At 50.0% G+C, this 21,354-nt stretch overlaps 1 protein-coding gene across 6 annotated transcripts in view; it reads right to left on the bottom strand.

Annotated features, from left to right (window-relative positions):
- Positions 1 to 21,354, bottom strand: part of NT5C3A (5'-nucleotidase, cytosolic IIIA) — a 111,900-nt gene that overhangs the window by 65,170 nt on the left and 25,376 nt on the right. The window lies entirely within an intron of this gene.

Below are 21,354 nucleotides of genomic sequence, written 5' to 3' on the forward strand. Positions count from 1 at the left end.
GCTTTGCTGGATCTTTAGCAATAGTGAGGAACGGAAAACCATTCACAGATGGCGAGTATGCAAAAACGTTCATGCTGGATGTAGCCAATGAACTTTTTGATGATCTTCTGAACAAAGACAAGATAATCAAACGGATACAAGACATGCCTCTGTCGGCAAGAACTGTTCATGATCGTACCATCATGATGGCAAACCAAGTGGAGGAAACGCAAGTGAAGGACATAAATACAGCGCCGTTCTTTTCCCTGGCTTTGGATGAGTCAACAGACATAAGCCATTTGTCGCAGTTCAGTGTGTTGCAAGATATGCTGCTGGTGATACACTGCGCGAAGAAAGTCTTGCTGTTCTGCCAATAAAAGGGTCCACAAGAGGTGAGTATTTATTCAAGTCTTTCATGGAGTTCGCTCAAGAAAAAAATCTACGAATGGATAAACTTATCTCAGTGTGTACTGATGGTGCTCCGTGTATGGTGGGGAAAAACAAAGGATTTGTGGCGCTTCTCCGTGAACATGAAAATAGACCCATCCTAAGTTTCCATTGCATTCTACACCAGGAGGCACTTTGTGCTCAGATGTGTGATGGGCAGCTTGGCGAAGTGATGTCGCTGGTCATTCGTGTGATCAACTTTATTGTTGCCCGAGCCTTAAATGCTCGCCAGTTTAAAACACTGCTGGATGAAGTTGGAAATAACTATCACGGTCTGCTTTTGCACAGCAATGTGCGTTGATTGTCAAGAGGGAAGGTGCTTTGCCGTTTTGCGGCTTGCCTGAACGAAATCCGGACTTTCCTTGAAATGAAAGGGATTGAGCATCCTGATCTAGCCGAAACTGAGTGGCTCCTCAAGTTTTACTATCTCGTGGATATGACTGAACATCTGAACGAGCTCAACGTGAAAATGCAAGGCATTGGAAATACAGTGTTATCCCTTCAACAAGCCGTGTTTGCTTTTGAAAACAAGCTGGAGCTCTTTATCATGGATCTTGAAACAGGTCGTTTACTACATTTTGAAAAACTGAGACAATTTAAAGATGCATGCACAGCAAGTGAGCCCACTCAAAACTTTTATCTCCACCAGTTAGCTGGCTTCACATCCAGTCTCCTACAGTCATTCAAAGCACGCTTTGGAGAATTTCGTGAGCACACTCGTCTTTTTAAGTTCATCACCCATCCAAACGAGTGTTCACTGAACACAGCCGACCTGAGTTACATTCCTGGTGTCTCCGTCAGAGATTTTGAAGCAGAAGTGGCTGACCTGAAGGCCTCAGACATGTGGGTGAATAAGTTCAAGTCACTGAATGAAGATTTGGAAAGAATCGCACGACAGAAAGCGGAGTTGGCGAGCAAGCACATGTGGACAGAAATGAAAAAAACTTCAACCCGAAGACGAGCTGATTATCAAAACTTGGAACGCGCTTCCTGTCACATACCTCACACTGCAGCGTGTGAGTATTGCTGTATTGACCTTGTTTGGATCTACGTATGCATGTGAGCAGTCATTCTCACATCTTAAAAACATCAAGTCCAACCTACGATCACGTCTAACGGATGAAAGCCTCAACGGTTGCATGAAGCTTAACCTCACCAAGTACCAACCAGACTACAAAGCCATCAGCAAATCCATGCAGCACCAGAAGTCCCATTAATGGTGAGTATTATAACAACATTATTTAAAAGAATAAATTCAGAGGCTTATTATACTCACATTTAGTTGAATTCAGTCTTAAAATATATTATATGGCTCTCACTGAAATAGATTTCCAAATATTTTGCTTTAATGGCTCTCTGAGTCAAAAACGTTCCCGACCCCTGAGTTAGAGTGTTCGCTCTGAGTCGAGGAGGTTGGCGTTTAAAACACCGGCGAAGTAAGGAGTTTGTCAGTCCTTCCTGAACGTTGTAGTTACGTTCTTGAAAAGTGTGACTTTTACTGAAATGACCTTCAACAAATCCAATTTTCCCATACCATTTAATGTAAATAGGAGGGGTTGGGGTATGGGGAAAATTTTTAACATCAGCCAAAATACATTATTTACATAGAGTATAGAGTATAAATTTAAAATAATTTTGAAGAAACAATTGAATACAATAATATCTCGTATTTTTTTTTTCTCATCATCTCCGATTGCTTCAGATTTTCATTGGTTGACGATTCTGTATGAATGCAGAAGTTGTGTAACGGCAGCTTCTTCCACCTCATCAAAAACCACTTATTAGCCAAGCAGAGGATAACTTTCTTCATAACGGGGAGTCCTTTCAAATCATTAACACATCCAGTGAGCATGAGTGATACTGCATGGTGCGAACAGCCGAGGGAGCTCTCGAATGGTGCAACAGAAGCCCCGTGTGCGACACGACGGGGTGGGTGTGTTGGAGAGTATTAAAAAAAACAACTCTGAAGAAAGGATCACATGCCCACCCCCCTCCCCCCCCCCAACAGCAAAAGTTCTGTGTAGCCTGAGCAGACACACCAGGCAGCTAGGGTGTGTCCGAAGATGGAAGGCTTCAACTTATGATGTGATCCACGAGAACCTATCGGGCACAACACATTTTTGAAATATCATGCTATACATGTGTAACATTTTTGGCCCTATCTCTCAATGGTGAAGAATCACTTTAAAAATTATAGTAGCCGGATCCGGATCTGGATCTTCACCAAAATCTAAATCAGTTCGTCCATGTGACACACCCAATCTGTCCACAAAATTTCATCCAGATCCATCCACAACTTTTTGAAATATCCTGCACACAAAAGACAGACAGACAGACAAACAATCAAAAAAACCAATGTCACCCGCAGGGTGACCGGTATCTTGCCAAAAGGTGACCACATGTGACTTCTTTAAGGTCACACTGAGGTGAACAGAGCTGCTATCCACCAGGAGCAACTCCTTGAGGAATATCTGCCTACGAGAGATTCCGATGAGAATCGTTCTACAGAGTAACCATGAAAAATATGCTTTTGCCTCATAACGTCACCAAATGACATCATAATGTCTCAAGCTTGACATATCTAGAAAGCACTCATCGAGGTGTTCAATTTGAGGTACTACACGATATGGTTCCTAAAACTTGAAAATTTGACATTGGGGTCAAATATGTTTGAACTGAGGCGCTAACCATGAAGGTCAAGGCCAATCGCCACCAAAAATTAATCAGCTGAGCGCCAGACCATGAACTATATTCCCATGAAGTTTGAAGTCGATCCGATCAAAATTACTCAAAAAAATAAGGGTTTCGTCGACTCCCCTGATTTGCGACAAAGTGACCTTGACCTTCAAAATTTTGTGCACTGAAAGGGACTTCTATAGGCCTCTGATATGCAAAGTTACAAAAATTTGCAATGATAACTGTGCTCTGCAGAATTTTTTATACGTGATTACAGACAAACAAAAAAAAAAATATATATATATATATTAAAAAAAACATACAAGCTGACTAACATATCTTGCAAAAACTTCGTTTTGGCAAGATAACAAAGACAGAAAGGGGTGAAAACACAACCTCCTTCACCTTTGGTGGCAAAAATAAATATCAACAAATATATACCAACAACTGGGAGAACGACAAAAGAGCAGGAAAATCCAAAAAATAATTGGACCGAGTTGGGATCGACAAAGAAGGCTCATAAGAATTGCTAAGAGAAGAGGTCAGCTCAACTGGTACTGAGAACGAATCATAATAAATGCCCAAGATCAAGGACACTACACCAATGATTTAAAAAGATGGTGGGATCGAGCCAGACGGACAAGTGTAGGTTCTGCAAGACAGAAACAGAAAGTACTAGTCACCTACTTTCAGGATGCAAAAAACTATTATCAGAACAACTTTACACACATGTTGTAAGCAAGGTGATTCATTGGCATATCTGCAAAAATTTCAACATCTCAATTACAGAAAACTCATGGAAACACTAAACCAATGGCAGTCATTGGAAATAACGACATCAGGCTCATGTACAACCTGATGATCCCATCCAGTGTGAACAAAGAAAACAAAGCCATGTGACCGGACATCGTTCTCAGAAACAAAAAGGAAAAGACATAACAGCATTGCTGATTGAGATATCAGTACCCAGCGATTTTGGCTTAAACAATGCAGAAATCAAGAAAATGACCAAATACCTGAAGAGCATCAAAATTGCACCAGTGATAATTGTAGCAACAGGAATCATAAAGCAGAACCTCACTGAGGTTTTGAAATCATTCCCGGGAATATTACCACAAACGAACTTAAACTGGAGGCAGTCCGGGGTTCGGTGACTATCCTGAAAAGAGCTGTCGGAACAAAACTCAGAAATACAAAGTTGAACAGCTTGGTCCAAAGTTGAACAACAAAGTTGAACTACTTGGTCCACGCACTGTGATCCTTTACCAAAGCGAAGGTGGATGCTTTGAGTCCTGGGAGGATTTTGTTCCACCTTCTGAAACCCACATATGGAGATAACGACCGACCGACACACACAGTCTCTGTCACTGTCTCTCTCTCTCTAAAGGTTCTACAATCTACAGTGTCTGAGGGGTTTTGTGGGTCCTTTGGGGTCTTGAAGGTCATCTGGGTCTTTGGGTCCTCAGACTTTTGTATTTTGGGGTCTCAGCAGTCTAAAAGGGTCAAAAGGTACACTGCAATCGATACCATTAGAGGTGTGTGTGTGTGTGTGTGTGTGTGTATATGTGTGTGTGTGTGTGTGTGTGTGTGTGTGTGTGTGTGTGTGTGTGTGTGTGTGTGTGTGTGTGTGTGTGTGTGTGTGTGTGTGTGTGTGTGTGTGTGTGTGTGTGTGTGTGAGACCATTTTTCTCAGAAATGGGTGAACGGATCTTCGTCAAACTTTCATACATATATATGCATGATATGTGTGTATATATATGCATGATATATATATATATATATATGCATGATATATATATATATGCATGATATATATATATATATATATATATATATATATATATATATATATATATATATATATATATTGTTGTGGTTGACGAAATTCGCAAACCACCATTCAGGTCCCTTAGGTGAGATATCTCTGCAAGTATATGTGCAGTTAGGCCCAAACCCGTTGTTTCGAGGGAATAAATGTCATTCATTCAGGCTGCGACCCTTTTAGATAGCCGTTTTTCTTTTACTATCTTTATTTTGGACCAGCCGCCATTACTACCACCACAACCACCACCAACCACGTCTCAACAGCCATCACACAACAACCACCAACCGCAACGCCGCTTCACAACAACAGCCACGACCTTTACCGTCACATCTCGCTCTCGCAACCATCGCATCACCGCCATTCCCGCGCCGCTTGTGGACACCGATCCTGGACTCGTACAGGGCGCGCACCGAGCAGCAGGTGCAAAAACACCAGCCTTTCCGAGAAATCGGATCAAGAACGATTCACGCCCACTTCTGTTCCGTCCTATCAGCGAGCGTGGGGCGATTTGGCCCCGCCTCCAGGTGCGTCGGAGTATAATCGCTATATGCAGATTCGCGGATCAAAAATCATTCACGCCCACTTTTCCTCTGTCCAATGGGGAGCCAGCCAGAGGTGAAGGGTCGAAGGTGAAGGAGCGAAGCCCCGGGGGCTATAAAGGGCCGCGTTCGCTCGCCGAAAAGGCAGTTGTTGAGGGAGTTTTTGAATCGGGAGAGAAAAAGAGTTTCTGAAGCGCAGTCGGATGCAGTTGAGTGTTTCGGAAGAGTTGGAAGGAGTCGAGCAGTTGTTGAGGGAGTTTCTGAATCGGGAGAGAAAAAGAGTTTCTGAATCGCAGTTGGACGGAGTTGAGAAGAGTGGAGAGTGGGAGAGTTGTGGCGGAGGCGAAGGCAGTCGAGAGGGCGCTCGTGTCAGAGTCGGGGAGCTGCGGAGAGGGGAGGCCGGTAACGCGACCGAGGTCGCGGTGGAGTCGCTCGTCGCGGGACCCAAGCCAGCGAGATATCCTCATTCCCCCGAGCATCAACAACCCCCTCCTGTTTCCCCCCCCGCGCTGAGATAGTGTGAGAAGGGGGCCCCGTTCCCACCCCATTCCAGGCAGTGCCAGCGAGGCCCGCGGAGTCGGGGCGCCGCCGCCATCTTGCGGCTCATCACCAGACGGGTAGGCTCGACGCGGTCTCGGCCCCAGGCCCGTCTGCCCCCTCATCGATGAGGGTGGTCCCTTTTTCTTTTGCTTTGAGTATATGTGTTGTCGGCGCCGTCTGTGAAGTAAAACTGTATAAGTGTTGCCGTGTGCTCGGTAGTCGGTAGTAGATCTGCATTGTGTTTCTCTTTTACATTTGCTTTTTGTGCATTATTGTGGTGTTTTTTCTTTTGTTACATTTGCTTTTGGTGCATAATTGTGGTAATTGTATATGTGTGCTTTCCGTTTGCGCGGAATAAATGTGCTTTATGTTGAACTGTTTTTCCCGTTTCGCTTCGTCTTTTCTTTTATTGAATCTCCATCTTACTTCACGTAAAGGGTTGGTCGTGGGCTAAAAACGCCCGATAATTAATCGAACCGTCGAGGTTGACGATAACACCGCTCGGTTATCCCGATAGTACGGAACGGGTCGCTTAAAGTGGCCCATGTCCGAAGTCGACCTGCGGCGAGGTGCGATCGCCCGGTCTACCCTCCGTGTGGGTACTTAGGTAGGTCGAATTTGGCGAGCAACCCTATCCCACGCGGGGGGCCGATTGGCACGATCGTGGTGAGGCCGAAAGGCCCACCCGTGACTAGTTCCCGGCATTAGTCCGAGAGGGTCACGACGGGATTGTCCGTCCGGTGGGCGACGTGCCGCGATTCGAGTTACGTGGCCGCTCGCACGCCGGCGGGCGCGAATCCGCAACACTGTTGTCAGGAGTGGGACACAAACCCATCCCCCTCCTAGCGGCACTGGTATCGGAGAGCGGGAAAACGGGCTCTCCTGTCTCCAGCTAAATTCACGGGAATCGGTCCAGGGGTGAGAGGAGCGACCCCCGATTCCCTCCAAATTACGAGCGATTCAAATTAACCCTTTACGAGAAATAAGATGGCGTCTCAAGGCGAGCGGGAGCCGGGGGTATTAGAAATGGATTTAGAATGTGTGGAATCCATGGTCCAGGATGAAAACCCCGTGCAGGAAATGTTGGTTGTGCAGGAACACGAACTCCCCCAACTGAACCCAGAGCCCGAAATAGGTGCGGCGGCGGCCGCGGTGTCTGACACCTCCCCTCCCCCTCTCCACCAAAACCCCCCGATCCTTGCCGAATCGGCTCACCCAAGCGCACCCGACATGGCCCAGCTATGCGCCATGCTGGCGGCAATGACAGCGAGGATGGATACAAACACAAATGAAATGAAAAACGAAATAAAAGGCATGAACGAAAGGATGGATACAAACACAAATGAAATGAAAAACGAAATAAAAGGCATGAACAAGAAAATGGATGCGAATACACAGCAAATGAACGAAATGGAAACAAACATGAAGGAAGAAATGAAAGGGCTGCGGGGTGAGACGCAGAGCATGGGCCGAAGCCTGCAAGCGGGCATGAAGGCAGTAACCGGGGAGCTTAAAATGGCGACTCCACGTGTGGGAGCGAGCGAGCTGGGAGGGAGTGCAACGGCTGTCGGGCCCGCGGTGGAGGCGGGTAAGGAAAAAATAATTCGGGGGACGTGTTGGGTGAGGGTCGTGACGGAAAAAGTGACGGTAACCGAGAGGGAAAAACTAATTGGGGTGACGGAGACGTGCACGAGGGAGATAACAAGGGAAGAGACGGAAATAATAGTTGAGACAAGTAAAGGGAGGTAAAGGGTGAAGAGGTGACTGAGTTGGCAGAGACACGGGAGATGGGAACGATAGAGGGGAGACTACACGATGAAGACGGGGATAGAGACGCACACACACACACGGAGGTAGTGGAGGATAATGGGGGTGAGCTCGCGGACTGGGTGGAGACCCAGTGCGAGCAGCGGGATGGCCTCCTCCAGGAACAAGGGGAGGGAGTATTCCCCCTTAAGGCGGATCACGACCAGGTGAGTTCGGTCGTGTCGAGCGAGGTCGAGGGGAGGAGTGCTGCGGACGGGTGCACGGAAAGCTTGGGGGGTATAGAGGCCCCGGAGACTCTGTGGGGACACGAATCCCCAGTGTGGTTGTCCCTGTGTGTGTGGTGCAAGGTGTGAGTGCGTCCCCGTGTGTGGATGAAACCGCCAGTATGGATGAGACACCGTGGGCGAGTGCCCCCGCGTGTGTGAGTGAGGCACGGTGTGTGAGTGAGACACCGCGGGCGAGTGCCCCCGCGTGTGTGAGTGGTGTAGTGGCAAGTGTGCCAAAGGGCGTGCTTCCCAACATGCCGTGTGTGGATGAGGCACCGTGTGTGAGTGTCGCCGTGTGTGTGAGTGAAACGGCCAATATGAGTGAGGCACCGCGGGCGAGTGCCCCCGCGTGTGTGAGTGGTATGGTTTGTGTGAGGGAAATGGCACGAGTGAGTGAAAGGCCGCGAGTGAGTGGAGCCACGTGTGCGAGGGAGGTGGCATGCGTGAGTGAAATGGCCAGTATGAATGGAGCACCACGTGTGAGTGGTATGGGTAGTGTGAGGGAAATGGCATGCGTGAGTGAGCGGCCAAGTGTGAGAGAGACAGCGTGTGCAAGGTCGCTGTGTGTGAGGGAGACGTCGGTCGGCATGTGTGAACATGCAGCCGCATCTCCCGGTGTGAGTTTAATGGTGAGGTGTGTTAGCGACGTAACACGCGGGAGTGCGTGTGTTGAATGGCGACGACGACGGCGACAGAAGAAAGAAAGCCGAGTCGCGGCTGTAGCTGTTTCGGGGACCGTGCCGGGTTCACCAAGCAGCGAGCACGAGGTCCGTGCTGTGCAACGCACGAGGCCCCCACGTGCTCGCTTGCGGGAATGAAGTCCCGGTCCGGAAACGCACGCGGTGGATTTGCCGATCCCGCGGACGGACAAAGTTTAGGCAGGATTTCGGATTTGGACCGGATGGGTTCTCCACGCGGGCGTGTGTGTGTTAAGCTCCAACGGACAAAGCACATGTGTTCGCGTGGGGAACCCCTCGAGACGTGGGGCTTGTGTTTTTTTTATGCGCACGGTGACGTCATGGCTGCACGTGGGGTTGGAATCCGGCAGGAGGGGTATCCCTGCCGGATGGTACCGTCCAAGGAGGGACGAGGTACACGTGCAGCTGCATGACGTCACGGGCAGGTGCAAAGTGCGCGAGCTGTGAGTTGCCGCGCTGGTGCTGCGCATGTGAAAAAAAAAAAAAAGCAAGCCTCACTTTCGGGTGCACAGGATTCCCGGGCAAGGGGTGGAAGACCCCCTTACCTGGGCACAGGATGAAACTAGTTAGGGGGAAGGGTTAGCTTAGTTAGACCGACTTCATGGGGCAGGGGTAAGTCCTCATGGAGTCCGTGGAATGGATGAGTTAGAGGGATTGTAGCGAGATTTAGGTTGGGAAATTGATTAATGGGATTATTTGGAGACAGTGACAGACTTGTGGATGTGTAGCGGGGACGTAGCTGAGCTACGTAGTGTTAAATGGGACGTGCTATAGTTTAAGGGACGACGTGGGAGCACGAGTTAGTTAGGGGATGTAGTTAGAAGGATGGCAGAGTTCAGCGGTGAGTGTGTTGAAGAGTTGGTGAGTGAAGTGGAAGCATGTGCTTGGTGAGTGAGTGAGGCCAGCGGGTCTGTGTGGAGTGGAGCGAATGGGGAATGCATGGTGCGATGAGTGATTGGGGGGAGGAGTGACTCCCGTCCAAGGGACCCCGGGGTCAGTGTAGAGTGAGTTAGGGGGTTAGTTAAATTGAAAAATGGAGGTCGTTTTGTTGTTGGTGTGAATGTAGGCTCGAAACCCATTTGGAGGGGTGCAGGAGCCCTGTTGATGGGCTGGGAGCGTGGCTGCGAAAGGTGAGTATCGCTGAGTGGGTACCCCGGGCACCAGGCTAGTCGGCCGTAGTAGGCCAAGGGCCCATGGGGGGCCGGGATAGCATAGTGGGCACGGGTGCGTCTGCTTGGTGTGGGTGCCCGGGGCGCCATTAGCCGCGTGGGCAGTGTTGTGGGCACGGGTGACCCTCGGAAAGGGGCCCGGGAAGCCAGCCTGCCACGTGTGCGTTTCAGGGGAGGTGCCATGGGGGGCACTCCCCGGTGTTTAGGGAGCTGGTAGGCTCGGAGGCAGTGTAGTGCCCGGGGGTGCCATCGTCGGAGAATCGGCAGAGGGTCGTGCCTGCCAAAGGGAGCCACGTGTCCCAGCCATGAGACCGTGTGAGGGCACGGAGAGAAAATTGGGGGGCGAGGCCCGAAATTGTGAGGACACCAACACAGGCAACGGGAATCTGGGTTGTTAGAACCAATAGTTTAAGCGAGAGGCGCTTGTTGAAAGCCCCGGGGCAGTTTAACAGTTAAATGGTTAGGGTAGATTCGGAGATGTACCCCTCTGCACCATCCATCCCCTCGCTGTCGTTGTGGGCCGCTGGACCCACTTTGGTTATAGATCGCTGAACTTTGGGGAGGCCATCCTGAGGCTTTGTTGGGCCTCGACACAGGACGCCAGCTCTCCCTTGTTCCCCTCCGGGAAGGGAACGTAGGGGTTGGGAGTAGGCAAGGTGACAGGATAGGTTAGCCGAACAAGGACAGTACAGGGGGTTAGGGGACGATTTATAGTGGGGAAGTAAAAATAAAAAAATAAGTTGGGGCTAAATTGGGGTTTGACAAATTAAGGGAGTGGGTATAGACAGTGACAGGCAAAGGCGATAGGTTGGGAGGGAGACCGTAGAGTAGGTCCGAGCCCGCCTTCCGAGTGGCCAGCACCACCGCACTCCCTCCACCAACCTCCCCTGAACGGCGAAGGCTGGCCAGCTTCATCGGCAGCTGTTGTTTTGCTGCAAGGCCTGTGCCGGCCCACTTCATCGGCAGCTGTTGTTTGCTGCAAGGCCTGTGCCGGCTGGATTGTCTGCAGCTGCTGTGCTTGAAGGCCTGAGCCGGCCAGTTCATCTGCCGGCTGTGTTTGCCTGCAGCGGCCTTGTTCTGCAGGCTGCGTTTGCCTGATCACCTTTGCCATGCCATGCCCACTGCCCCTGTTCACCAGCCCCGTTCAATTTTTGCTTTGCCCCCCCCCCCCCTGTTCATTGCCATGTGCGCCAGGATCAGAAAGCAACAGTTTGCAAGCTGCGAGAACTGCCCTGTTGGCAGCTACAACACGGGCCTGCAGTGGCGGCCCATGCACCGTGTTTGCGTACATCCATTCATCCATCCATCCGTTGTGTTCATTGCGTGTGCCACTTGAGCTGGCACGGAGACTGCGTTTGTGCAGCCCATGCACCGTTGTGGTTCACTGCGTTCAGTTCAAAAGGGAAGGCCTTGGACTGCGTGTGAGCAGCCGGCCACGTTCCCTGTCACCTGCATTGTTTGAGCCAGAGACTGCATGCGAGCAGCCTGGCTCCCTGCGAACTGCTTTCTTTTTGCAGAGTTCATTGATCCTGGGCCATGGTTTAGTGTAAAATTTGTAAGTTAAGGTTAAGATGTACTGTAAATATGAGTGCGCCCCCGGCATGTCTGTCCTAGCGCCGGCAATTTTATTTAAGTCGTCCGGCAATTTTATTTAAGTCGTCCGTGTGAGTGAGTTTGTTTAGGTAGTTACTCAGCCCTCAGGTTATTTATTTTGGGGACACGAATACCATGAATGTCGCACTCAGGGATCCGTAGGTAAAATGTACTTGGGGAAAACTACACATGATGGCACACGAAAATTTGACGACTCGGGACGAGTCTGTAAAAAGGGGAGGGGGTAGTGTTGTGGTTGACGAAATTCGCAAACCACCATTCAGGTCCCTTCGGTGAGATATCTCTGTAAGTATATGTGTAGTTAGGCCCAAACCCGTTGTTTCGAGGGAATAAATGTCATTCATTCGGGCTGCGACCCCTCTCGATAGCCGTTTTTCTTTTACTATCTTTATTTTGGACCAGCCGCCATTACTACCACCACAACCACCACCAACCACGTCTCAACAGCCATCACACAACAACCACCAACCGCAACGCCGCTTCACAACAACAGCCACGACCTTTACCGTCACATCTCGCTCTCGCAACCATCGCATCACCGCCATTCCCGCGCCGCTTGTGGACACCGATCCTGGACTCGTACATGGCGCGCACCGAGCAGCGGGTGCAAAAACACCAGCCTTTCCGAGAAATCGGATCAAGAACGATTCACGACCACTTCTGTTCCGTCCTATCAGCGAGCGTGGGGCGATTTGGCCCCGCCTCCAGGTGCGTCGGAGTATAATCGCTATATGCAGATTCGCGGATCAAAAATCATTCACACCCACTTTTCCTCTGTCCAATGGGGAGCCAGCCAGAGGTGAAGGGTCGAAGGTGAAGGAGCGAAGCCCCGGGGGCTATAAAGGGCCGCGTTCGCTCGCCGAAAAGGCAGTTGTTGAGGGAGTTTCTGAATCGGGAGAGAAAAAGAGTTTCTGAAGCGCAGTCGGACGCAGTTGAGTGTTTCGGAAGAGTTGGAAGGAGTCGTGCAGTTGTTGAGGGAGTTTCTGAATCGGGAGAGAAAAAGAGTTTCTGAATCGCAGTTGGACAGAGTTGAGAAGAGTGGAGAGTGGGAGAGTTGGAGAGTTGTGGCGGCGGCGAAGGCAGTCGAGAGGGCGCTCGTGTCAGAGTCGGGGAGCTGCGGAGAGGGGAGGCCGGTAACGCGACCGAGGTCGCGGTGGATTCGCTCGTCGCGGGACCCAAGCCAGCGAGATATCCTCATTCCCCCGAGCATCAACAACCCCCTCCTGTTTCCCCCCGCGCTGAGATAGTGTGAGAAGGGGGCCCCGTTCCCACCCCATTCCAGGCAGTGCCAGCGAGGCCCGCGGAGTCGGGGCGCCGCCGCCATCTTGCGGCTCATCACGAGACGGGTAGGCTCGACGCGGTCTCGGCCCCAGGCCCGTCTGCCCCCTCATCGATGAGGGTGGTCCCTTTTTCTTTTGCTTTGAGTATATGTGTTGTCTGCGCCGTCTGTGAAGTAAAACTGCATAAGTGTTGCCGTGTGCTCGGTAGTCGGTAGTAGATCTGCATTGTGTTTCTCTTTTACATTTGCTTTTTGTGCATTATTGTGGTGTTTCTTCTTTTGTTACATTTGCTTTTGGTGCATAATCGTGGTAATTGTATATGTGTGCTTTCCGTTTGCGCGGAATAAATGTGCTTTATGTTGAACTGTTTTTCCCGTTTCGCTTCGTCTTTTCTTTTATTGAATCTCCATCTTACTTCACTTAAAGGGTTGGTCGTGGGCTAAAAACGCCCGATAATTAATCGAACCGTCGAGGTTGACGATAACACCGCTCGGTTATCCCGATAGTACGGAACGGGTCGCTTAAAGTGGCCCGTGTCCGAAGTCGACCTGCGGCGAGGTGCGATCGCCCGGTCTACCCTCCGTGTGGGTACTTAGGTAGGTCGAATTTGGCGAGCAACCCTATCCCACGCGGGGGGCCGATTGGCACGATCGTGGTGAGGCCGAAAGGCCCACCCGTGACTAGTTCCCGGCGTTAGTCCGAGAGGGTCACGACGGGATTGTCCGTCCGGTGGGCGACGTGCCGCGATTCGAGTTACGTGGCCGCTCGCACGCCGGCGGGCGCGAATCCGCAACAATATATATATATATATATATATATATATATATATATATATATATAAATATATATAAATATATATATATATATATATATATATATATATATAAATATATATATATATATATATATATATATATATATATATATATATATATATATATATATATATATATTGTTGTCGATTCGGCGGTGCTGCCGTCTCAGGGGTTATATCGCCAGCTAGTTCGGCACAGGTCTCGGGTCACGCGCCTCAGATCACGATACAAAAGTACCCGTGCCTTGCCAGTTGGAGATATACACCCGGCTACAGACTGGGTTTGATCAGAGACCGAGCGAAGTCTGCCGCAGACGTAGCCAGTTTGGTTTTAAATACAAATCGAGCGATTGTTCTTCAGCGCAACACGAATAAATTCAAGGCGGCAAATTTCGTATGAATCAGCCAGATTTATTGGGGAAACATCAGGGAAACGACACAAGCAAAGCATTCACGATAACGTCATCATTCATCGATAACCCGTCCTTATCTTGGGAGCTACGGATATGGGTTTCGCACGGGGGCCCTAACAAAATAAACCTTAGGCCTGGACAACATGCAGACAAGACACGGAGCACTTAGTGGTGCCTCATGGGCGAGAGGAAAAGTGTCGAAGGCACGAATGAGGCTCGTGACAGGCCGATGTAACCGGATTCGAGCGCTCAGCTCGAGTATGCAGCGTGGAAAGATGGTGGTGACGTACTTCTATCGGCATTGCTCACGCACGCAGCGTCGGTGCGTCCAGCCCCTCCAAGGTCGACGGCACAAGAGAGAAAAATCTATGGTGTGTTCCAGCTGGTTTTTCACAAGGTCCAGTATGCAAATCCAGGCCTAGCCTGTACACCAGATTAGGCCAAATCTGGGTGCTGCGCTCCGCAGGTGGATCGACGGGATGAAAAGACGCGGTCGAGCTGCGCAGGGAGCAAGGACAGTCAGAGGCCCTGTGGCTGGACTCAGGATGAACCCGGGGACGACCTGCATGCTGCATCCATGGCTAAGGAGGAACAGCTCGTCAAGTCACTCCTCATGAAGCAGATTGCAGATCGGAAAAAGCAGTTCCTCTTGCCATTCGGGGCGGGCTTTTCGGACCACCTCTGGGGACACGTGATTGGTCCATCGTTCGAGTTTGCAGCAGCACTCCGCCAGTGGGTTGCTGGCACGTCTTGTTGACTGACTGTCAGGGCGCTGTGTGGAGGCTGGCCAAGGGGGGGGGGGGAAGGAAAAAGAAGGCGCCTCTCGGTACACCACCACTGGACGAACACTGGACTGGCTGCTCCACCTCCCGACATACATGTAACGTCCGATTACTAAATAACTTGGCTAAACATGCATTTAAGGGGGGATCTGGGCTAATCCTATATATAATAACCCACTAAGGGCCCATTTCCGCAAATATACACACACACACACACACACACACACACACACACACACACACACACACACACACACACACACACACACACACACACACACACACACACACACACACACACACACACACACACACACACACACACACACACACACACACACACACGTCGAGATCAGGTTCTATAGCTGATTGAAATCAAGCAATGTCTGCGCTGATCATGGTAGAGAAGAGCCTTTAATGCGCACCAAAAAGTGTATACACGAGAGTAAGTGAGCACAGAATACCTACAGTATACCAGCTCAGTCAAACTCTGGCTCGCAAGCAGTTAGGTTAACTACATATATATATTTTGTTTTGCCCCCACCCGCTTTTGAGGGCATCTGCTTCTTTGTAAGATAACATCCAAGCACTGTTTTCTCTCCGAGATTGTAAAGCATTGATCTTTCCCTTGCAAGAAGATCTGTTGTTGGTTAATGTCTTAGGCAGATCTTCATCACAATATATTTTATCTTTTCATTGTATTCGCCAGATTTCCCATTCTGAGGAGTCATCAATTCAATGAGGACAAAGGTTACTTTGATTGTTTAAAGTATTTTCACCAACACTGGCTGAATTTTCAATGTTGGTGATGTTCCATGCTCAACATACACATATATATATATATATATATATATATATATATATATATATATATATATATATATATATATATATATATATATATATAGTTATATATATTGTTATGGCTGTGGAAATTCACAAATCACCATTCAGAGTCCTCAGGTGAGATATCTTCATAGGTACATGTTTAGTTAGCCCAAACCCGTTGTATAGAGGGAATTTATGTGATTCATCTGGGCTGCGACGCTTTGAGATCGCAGTTTTTCTGTTCTATCTTTATTTTGAACCAACCACGTCTCAACCGCCATCACACAACAACCACGCCACCACCACCATCAACTCAATCCCGCAAACATCGCATAACCGCCATTCCCAACGGCACCATAACCATCAACCCTCACCACCGAAAACCCTCCACCACCTTCACCTCTCTCCTTCTACGGCCATTCCCGCACCACCTGTGAACACTGAACGTCGGGCTGTCTCGGGCCCGTTCGGCGTTTGGTGCCAAGCACACCGAGCCGCGAGCGCAAATAGCGGCCTTTCCGAGGGAAAATTCGGATCAAAAACGCTACACGCCCACTTTTCCTCCGTCCAATTAGCGAGCGCGTGGCGGCTTGGCCCTGCCTCCAGGCGCGTGTGTGTAAAGTCGATAGATGCAAATTCTAGGATCAGGGGAGATTCACGCCCCTGTTCCCTCCGACCAATGGGCAAACGTGGCTCCGCCCCCAAGGTCATTCTGATCCGAATATTTGCATATTAGCTGCTCCTGCCAGCCTATAAGAAGGCCAGCGCAAGGCGAATGAAGCGAGTTGGGTTCTGGAGTCGCCGAGAGAGTTTTGGAAAAGAGAGTCGGGTCGGTCGGGTGAGGAGAGTGCGGAACGGAGAAGAGTCGCGGTGGAACTACAAGCAAGGGAGCTCGGGTCCGAGGCGAGAAGGACGGCGGTCAGCGACGAGGTTACGGTGTGGGGAATCGCTCGACTCATCGCGGGACCCAAGCCAGCCAGCCATCTCCCTCCCCCAGGGCATCAACAATTCCCCCTTTCCCCCGCGCTGAGATAGTGCAAGAGGGGGCCCCGTTCCCACCCCACCCCAAACATCGTGCCAAAGAAACCCGCCAAGGAGCACGGAGTCGGGGCACAGCCGCGCGGCCACATTTGCGGCTCGCCCGCCAACGCATCACGAGGATGCGGGTAGGACCCCCCCCCCCCGGTCTCGTGGACCTGGTCGCTCCTCCAGGTCACGCGCACATTTAGGCTACAGGCCTGTCTGCCCCCTTGTCTATGAGGGTGGCCTCTTTTCTTTGCTTTTGTGTAAATGTGCGTTGGCGCCGTCTGTAAAGTAGAACTGCATAAGTGTTGCCGTGTGTGCGCGTAGTCGGTATTAACTCTGCGTCGTCGTTTTTTTTGTTTTAATTGCTATCTGTGCATTTTGACTGTATGGCTGTATATACGTGCTCTCCGTGTGCCGGGAAATAAATGTGCATTGTGTGAACTGTTTTCCCGTTTCGCTTCGTCATTTCTCCATTGACTCTCCATCGTGCTTCACGTAAAGGGTTCGTAGTGGATGCAAGATCCCGGTAATTAATCTGAACCGTCCAGGTCGGCGATAACACCGCTCGGTTATCCTGATAGTACGGAACGGGCCGCCCAAGCAGCTCGTGTCCGGAGACGACCTGCGGTGAGGTACGATTACCCGGTTTACCATCCGCGTGGGTACTTAGGTAGGTCGAGTTTGGCGAACAACCCTATCCTACGCGGGTGGCCGATTGGCACGATTGTGGTGAGGTCAAAAGGCCCACCCGTGACTGGCTCCGGGCGATAGTTCCCGGAGGGTCACGACTGAATTGTCCGTCCGGTGGGCGACGTGCCGCGATCCGAGTTACGTGGCCGTCCGCACGCGAATTCGCGACAAAATATATGAATATATATATACATATATATATACATACATATATACATACATATACATATATATATATACATACATACATATATATACATATATATATATATACATACATACATACATACATACATACATACATACATACATACATACATACATACATACATACATACATACATATATATATATAGCCTGGTGTTGGCGCAGTGGTTAAGGCAGAGGCTTGGGATCCAAAAGGTCCTGAGTTCAACTCCCGTTGGGCCACTGAATTAATACACCAGGGGCTTGACTCAGCCTGTCATCCTTCCGAGGTCGGCGAAGTGAGTACCAGTGTACTGGGCCGGTGTATACCCCGGTTAAAATAGGTGTACCATATCCCTGTCGTAAGAGGCGACCAGGGTTGCGTCAGGAAGGGCATCCGGCGTAAAAAAAAACACGTGCCAAATCACTATGCGGATCATACAGATGATCCGCTGTGGCAACCCCTAACGGGAGCAGCCGAAAGAAGAAGAAGAAATTATATATATATATATATATTATATATATATATATATATATATATATATATATATATATATATATATATATATTTATATTGTTACGGTTCTTAGAACCATGTGCATTCAAACATACAGCTGACCCAAAGTTAGTTATGCCGTTAAGTATATGTGTGGATAGATTCCCTCCTCGTGTTTGGTGTTAAATAGAAGGGGATGATAACAGCCTGCGATGTTTTTTTTTAGTTCGGGTAATAAATTTTTATATCCCATCCCCCATCACGATCCACTGTCCACCTGCTGTATCCGAAGGCCCGTTGTCCAGTGCAAAATCTGTGTTGTGGCTTCTTCTTGATGCGTCCAGACACGCATGGAGGGGGGGGGGGGGTTCTCCCGGTATGGCCGAAATCCCAACCAGAAAGGGCGGACCCATGGAGGCCCTGTCCAATCAGGACAGACAGTGGCGTCGGCTTCACCAAGAACCCTCCCCGCTGAGAGAGATCTATAAATTACGAAGCGATCCTCAGCGTAGAGTCCTTGGCTGGGAGATAAATTACGGCACCATCCTGAGAGGGTAGAGAGAGAATTCTTTGTGGGTCGGCCGTGTTAGCTGGAGTCTGAGGTTGGAGAGAAACAGAGTTGGAGCGAGACAGTGGTTGGAGTGAGACGGTTGGTGTCGCGGGTTGCCAAAGAAAGAAGGAGGGTCGTGACGCGGAGGGTCTGCCCGCGTCTCGCCTCGGCGGCCCGTCTGTTGCGCTGGTTCGATGGTGCCCGATCTTGACCGGGTCTCTCGTGGGTCCTGTCGGAGGCCCTGATCCCCGTCTCGGACTCTGCTCTGCTCCACCCGGGCTCCTTCTCGGACATGGTCTCCGCGCGTGTGGCTGTGGGCCAAGCTGCATGACCACTGACAGGTGCCGAACCATGGAGCATCCCTTCCCTCCAACGTGCAGGTACCCCAAAATAACTGCGACCTCAGCTCACCTCCCTCTCTGGCTGCAGGGGTCCTTTGGAATACACCTGGGTTTATTTGCGTCTGAGTGCGTGTCTGAGTATGTGGCACCATCTTTAAGTAGAACTGTTTAAGTGTTTGATCATTGTAAATCTTGCCTGTATATCCCACGATAAGTCTGCTGTGAGTCCTTTTGTAAGTTGATTGTAAATAAACCATTATTAGAAATGTTCCCAGTTAGTTTTCGTCTTTTCCTTCATTGGTCCAGCATGGTTCGGATCTGAGTTTAGCCGGGTTTTTATCCCCGATAATCTGTTCATCCTAGCCGGTACGTTCTTGGCGGGTCCGCTCGGCTGCATCCGAACCGGAAAGGTAGTTGGTAGAGTGATCCGGTTTGGGCAAGACGTACCGAGGGTGTGGTTCCCCGGTAGACAACACCGCGTGGTTAATTAGGTATATTGGTTGTAGACAAAAAGTCCCTACGCTACGTGGTGGAGGTGTTGGCGTCCATGGTCGGTTAAGCGACCCGCCGCCTCACGGAATTATCCATGAGTGACGGCCTACAATTCCGGGAGTCTGGTGGGAGGCGACATAACTTCCCCCACCTTGCGGTCGTTCTCGCTCCCGGTCCCTGGCCTGCAACAATATATACAGGGTAGCCCAAAAGTTACTTTACCTCTGATAAATTTCTCGCACTTTCCTCCGTCCCTTCCCCTCTGCCCTCGCCCCCTCGCCCGCTATGGTATGTGGAAATACTGACTCAGAAGAATGATGGAGCACATACAGATATAATGACAAATTAATTATTGTAAGTACTGTAAAATAAAACCTGTATATTAAAAGAGTTCAAGAACAATGCTTCACTGGGAAGGGGTAAAGTGACTTTCAGGCCACCCTGGTATACATATTGTTACAGATTTCCGCCCGCTGGCATACGGGCGGCCGCGTTTAGCTAATAGCGGCCGCGCTCGCCCGCCGACGTAGCAATCTAGTCGCAGCTTTCGGAATAACGCCGAAATCCCGCTACACATGTGTTTTTAATGCACACTACAGCCTGTCAACACTCTACCCGCGCTACAGGGTCTGATCGCCGAATGGTCGATTTACCTAATTAATCGCGTGGGCAGACTACCGAGAACCTGTACCTCAACGGGGCCTGCTTGGAAACGAGCCGCCGCTTAAGCAGCTCGCTCCGTTTTGGGATAACCGAGCTGGGTATTATCGCGAAAGCCCCGTTGGATCCAATTCTATTATCGGCTATTAAGAAGCCAGCTATTATTTCGAATGCAAAACGGCAGTTCAATTTGAAGGAAAACGACGCAACGAATGGGTGAACATTCACACAAGGACACTTATTTATAAAACGATACATATGCAGTCATGCAGTCGTGTATGCGACCAATGCACGTATGCAATCATGCAGTCATGTATGCAACCAATGCACGTATGGGACAAAACACGAGCAAGAAGAACTACAACCGTCTATTTATTATGTACAATTACTTATCAACAGGTCTACTTAAGGACATGGCTCCACAACATTCATATAAAGAAACCCCAGGAAAGGCAAGGGGTAGACTGGACCCGTAGGCCTTTATAATCACGGAGCCGTGGAGACGGCAAAAGCTCCGAAAGGCCGTGCTGGCTACCTTGCCCTGGAGACGACTCGATGGGTTCGGGTTCGGCGACCCTCGGTGGCCCTGCCCACACTCCGCGGGACTTCACCCGTGCCTTCAACGGCGATCCGGCTGGCGACTCCTCTCCGGCTCCACAACTTCCACGACCCTCCGCAGCTCCCTGACAGGCTCCGGACTCCAACGTGACTGCCCACCGACTCTCGACTTCCACAACTCAGCTCAACTCCTGACTGCACCCAGATAGACTCCACACGACCCTCTCCTTCACACAACAACCACAACTCTTCCCTTGCATTCAGCGCGCCTTTTTATCCCCCTGGCGCCTCGCCCCTCCTTTGGTGGCACGCGGGGGGGGGGGGCAACATTCCAACAGAGATCGGCTGGATTAGTTGTCGTTTCAAATTGGGGCGGGAGTTGAGTTCCAACCGTCAATCTTGTTTACCCGATCTGAGGGAAATTGGGGCGGGAGTTGAGTTCCAACCGTCAATCTTGTTTACCCGATCTGAGGGAAATTGGGGCGGGAGTTGAGTTCCAACCGTCAATCTTGTTTACCCGATCTGAGGGAAATTGGGGCGGGAGTTGAGTTCCAACCGTCAATCGTGTTTACCAGTTCGGAGGGAACTTGTAAAGTGAATACTTTCAACCATCGCTTTCCGAGGGAGTGATGGAGTTGTTGTTGTTGCCCTTTGGTGTTCGTGGAGATGTTGGTTTGTGGTTGTTGTGGCTGGCGCTGTGGTGTGGATGGCGTGGTTGT

The sequence above is a fragment of the Eptatretus burgeri genome, chromosome 8 (assembly GCF_056783735.1).
Source record: "Eptatretus burgeri isolate ZD-2024b chromosome 8, Ebu_testis_v1, whole genome shotgun sequence".
NCBI lineage: Eukaryota > Metazoa > Chordata > Myxini > Myxiniformes > Myxinidae > Eptatretus > Eptatretus burgeri.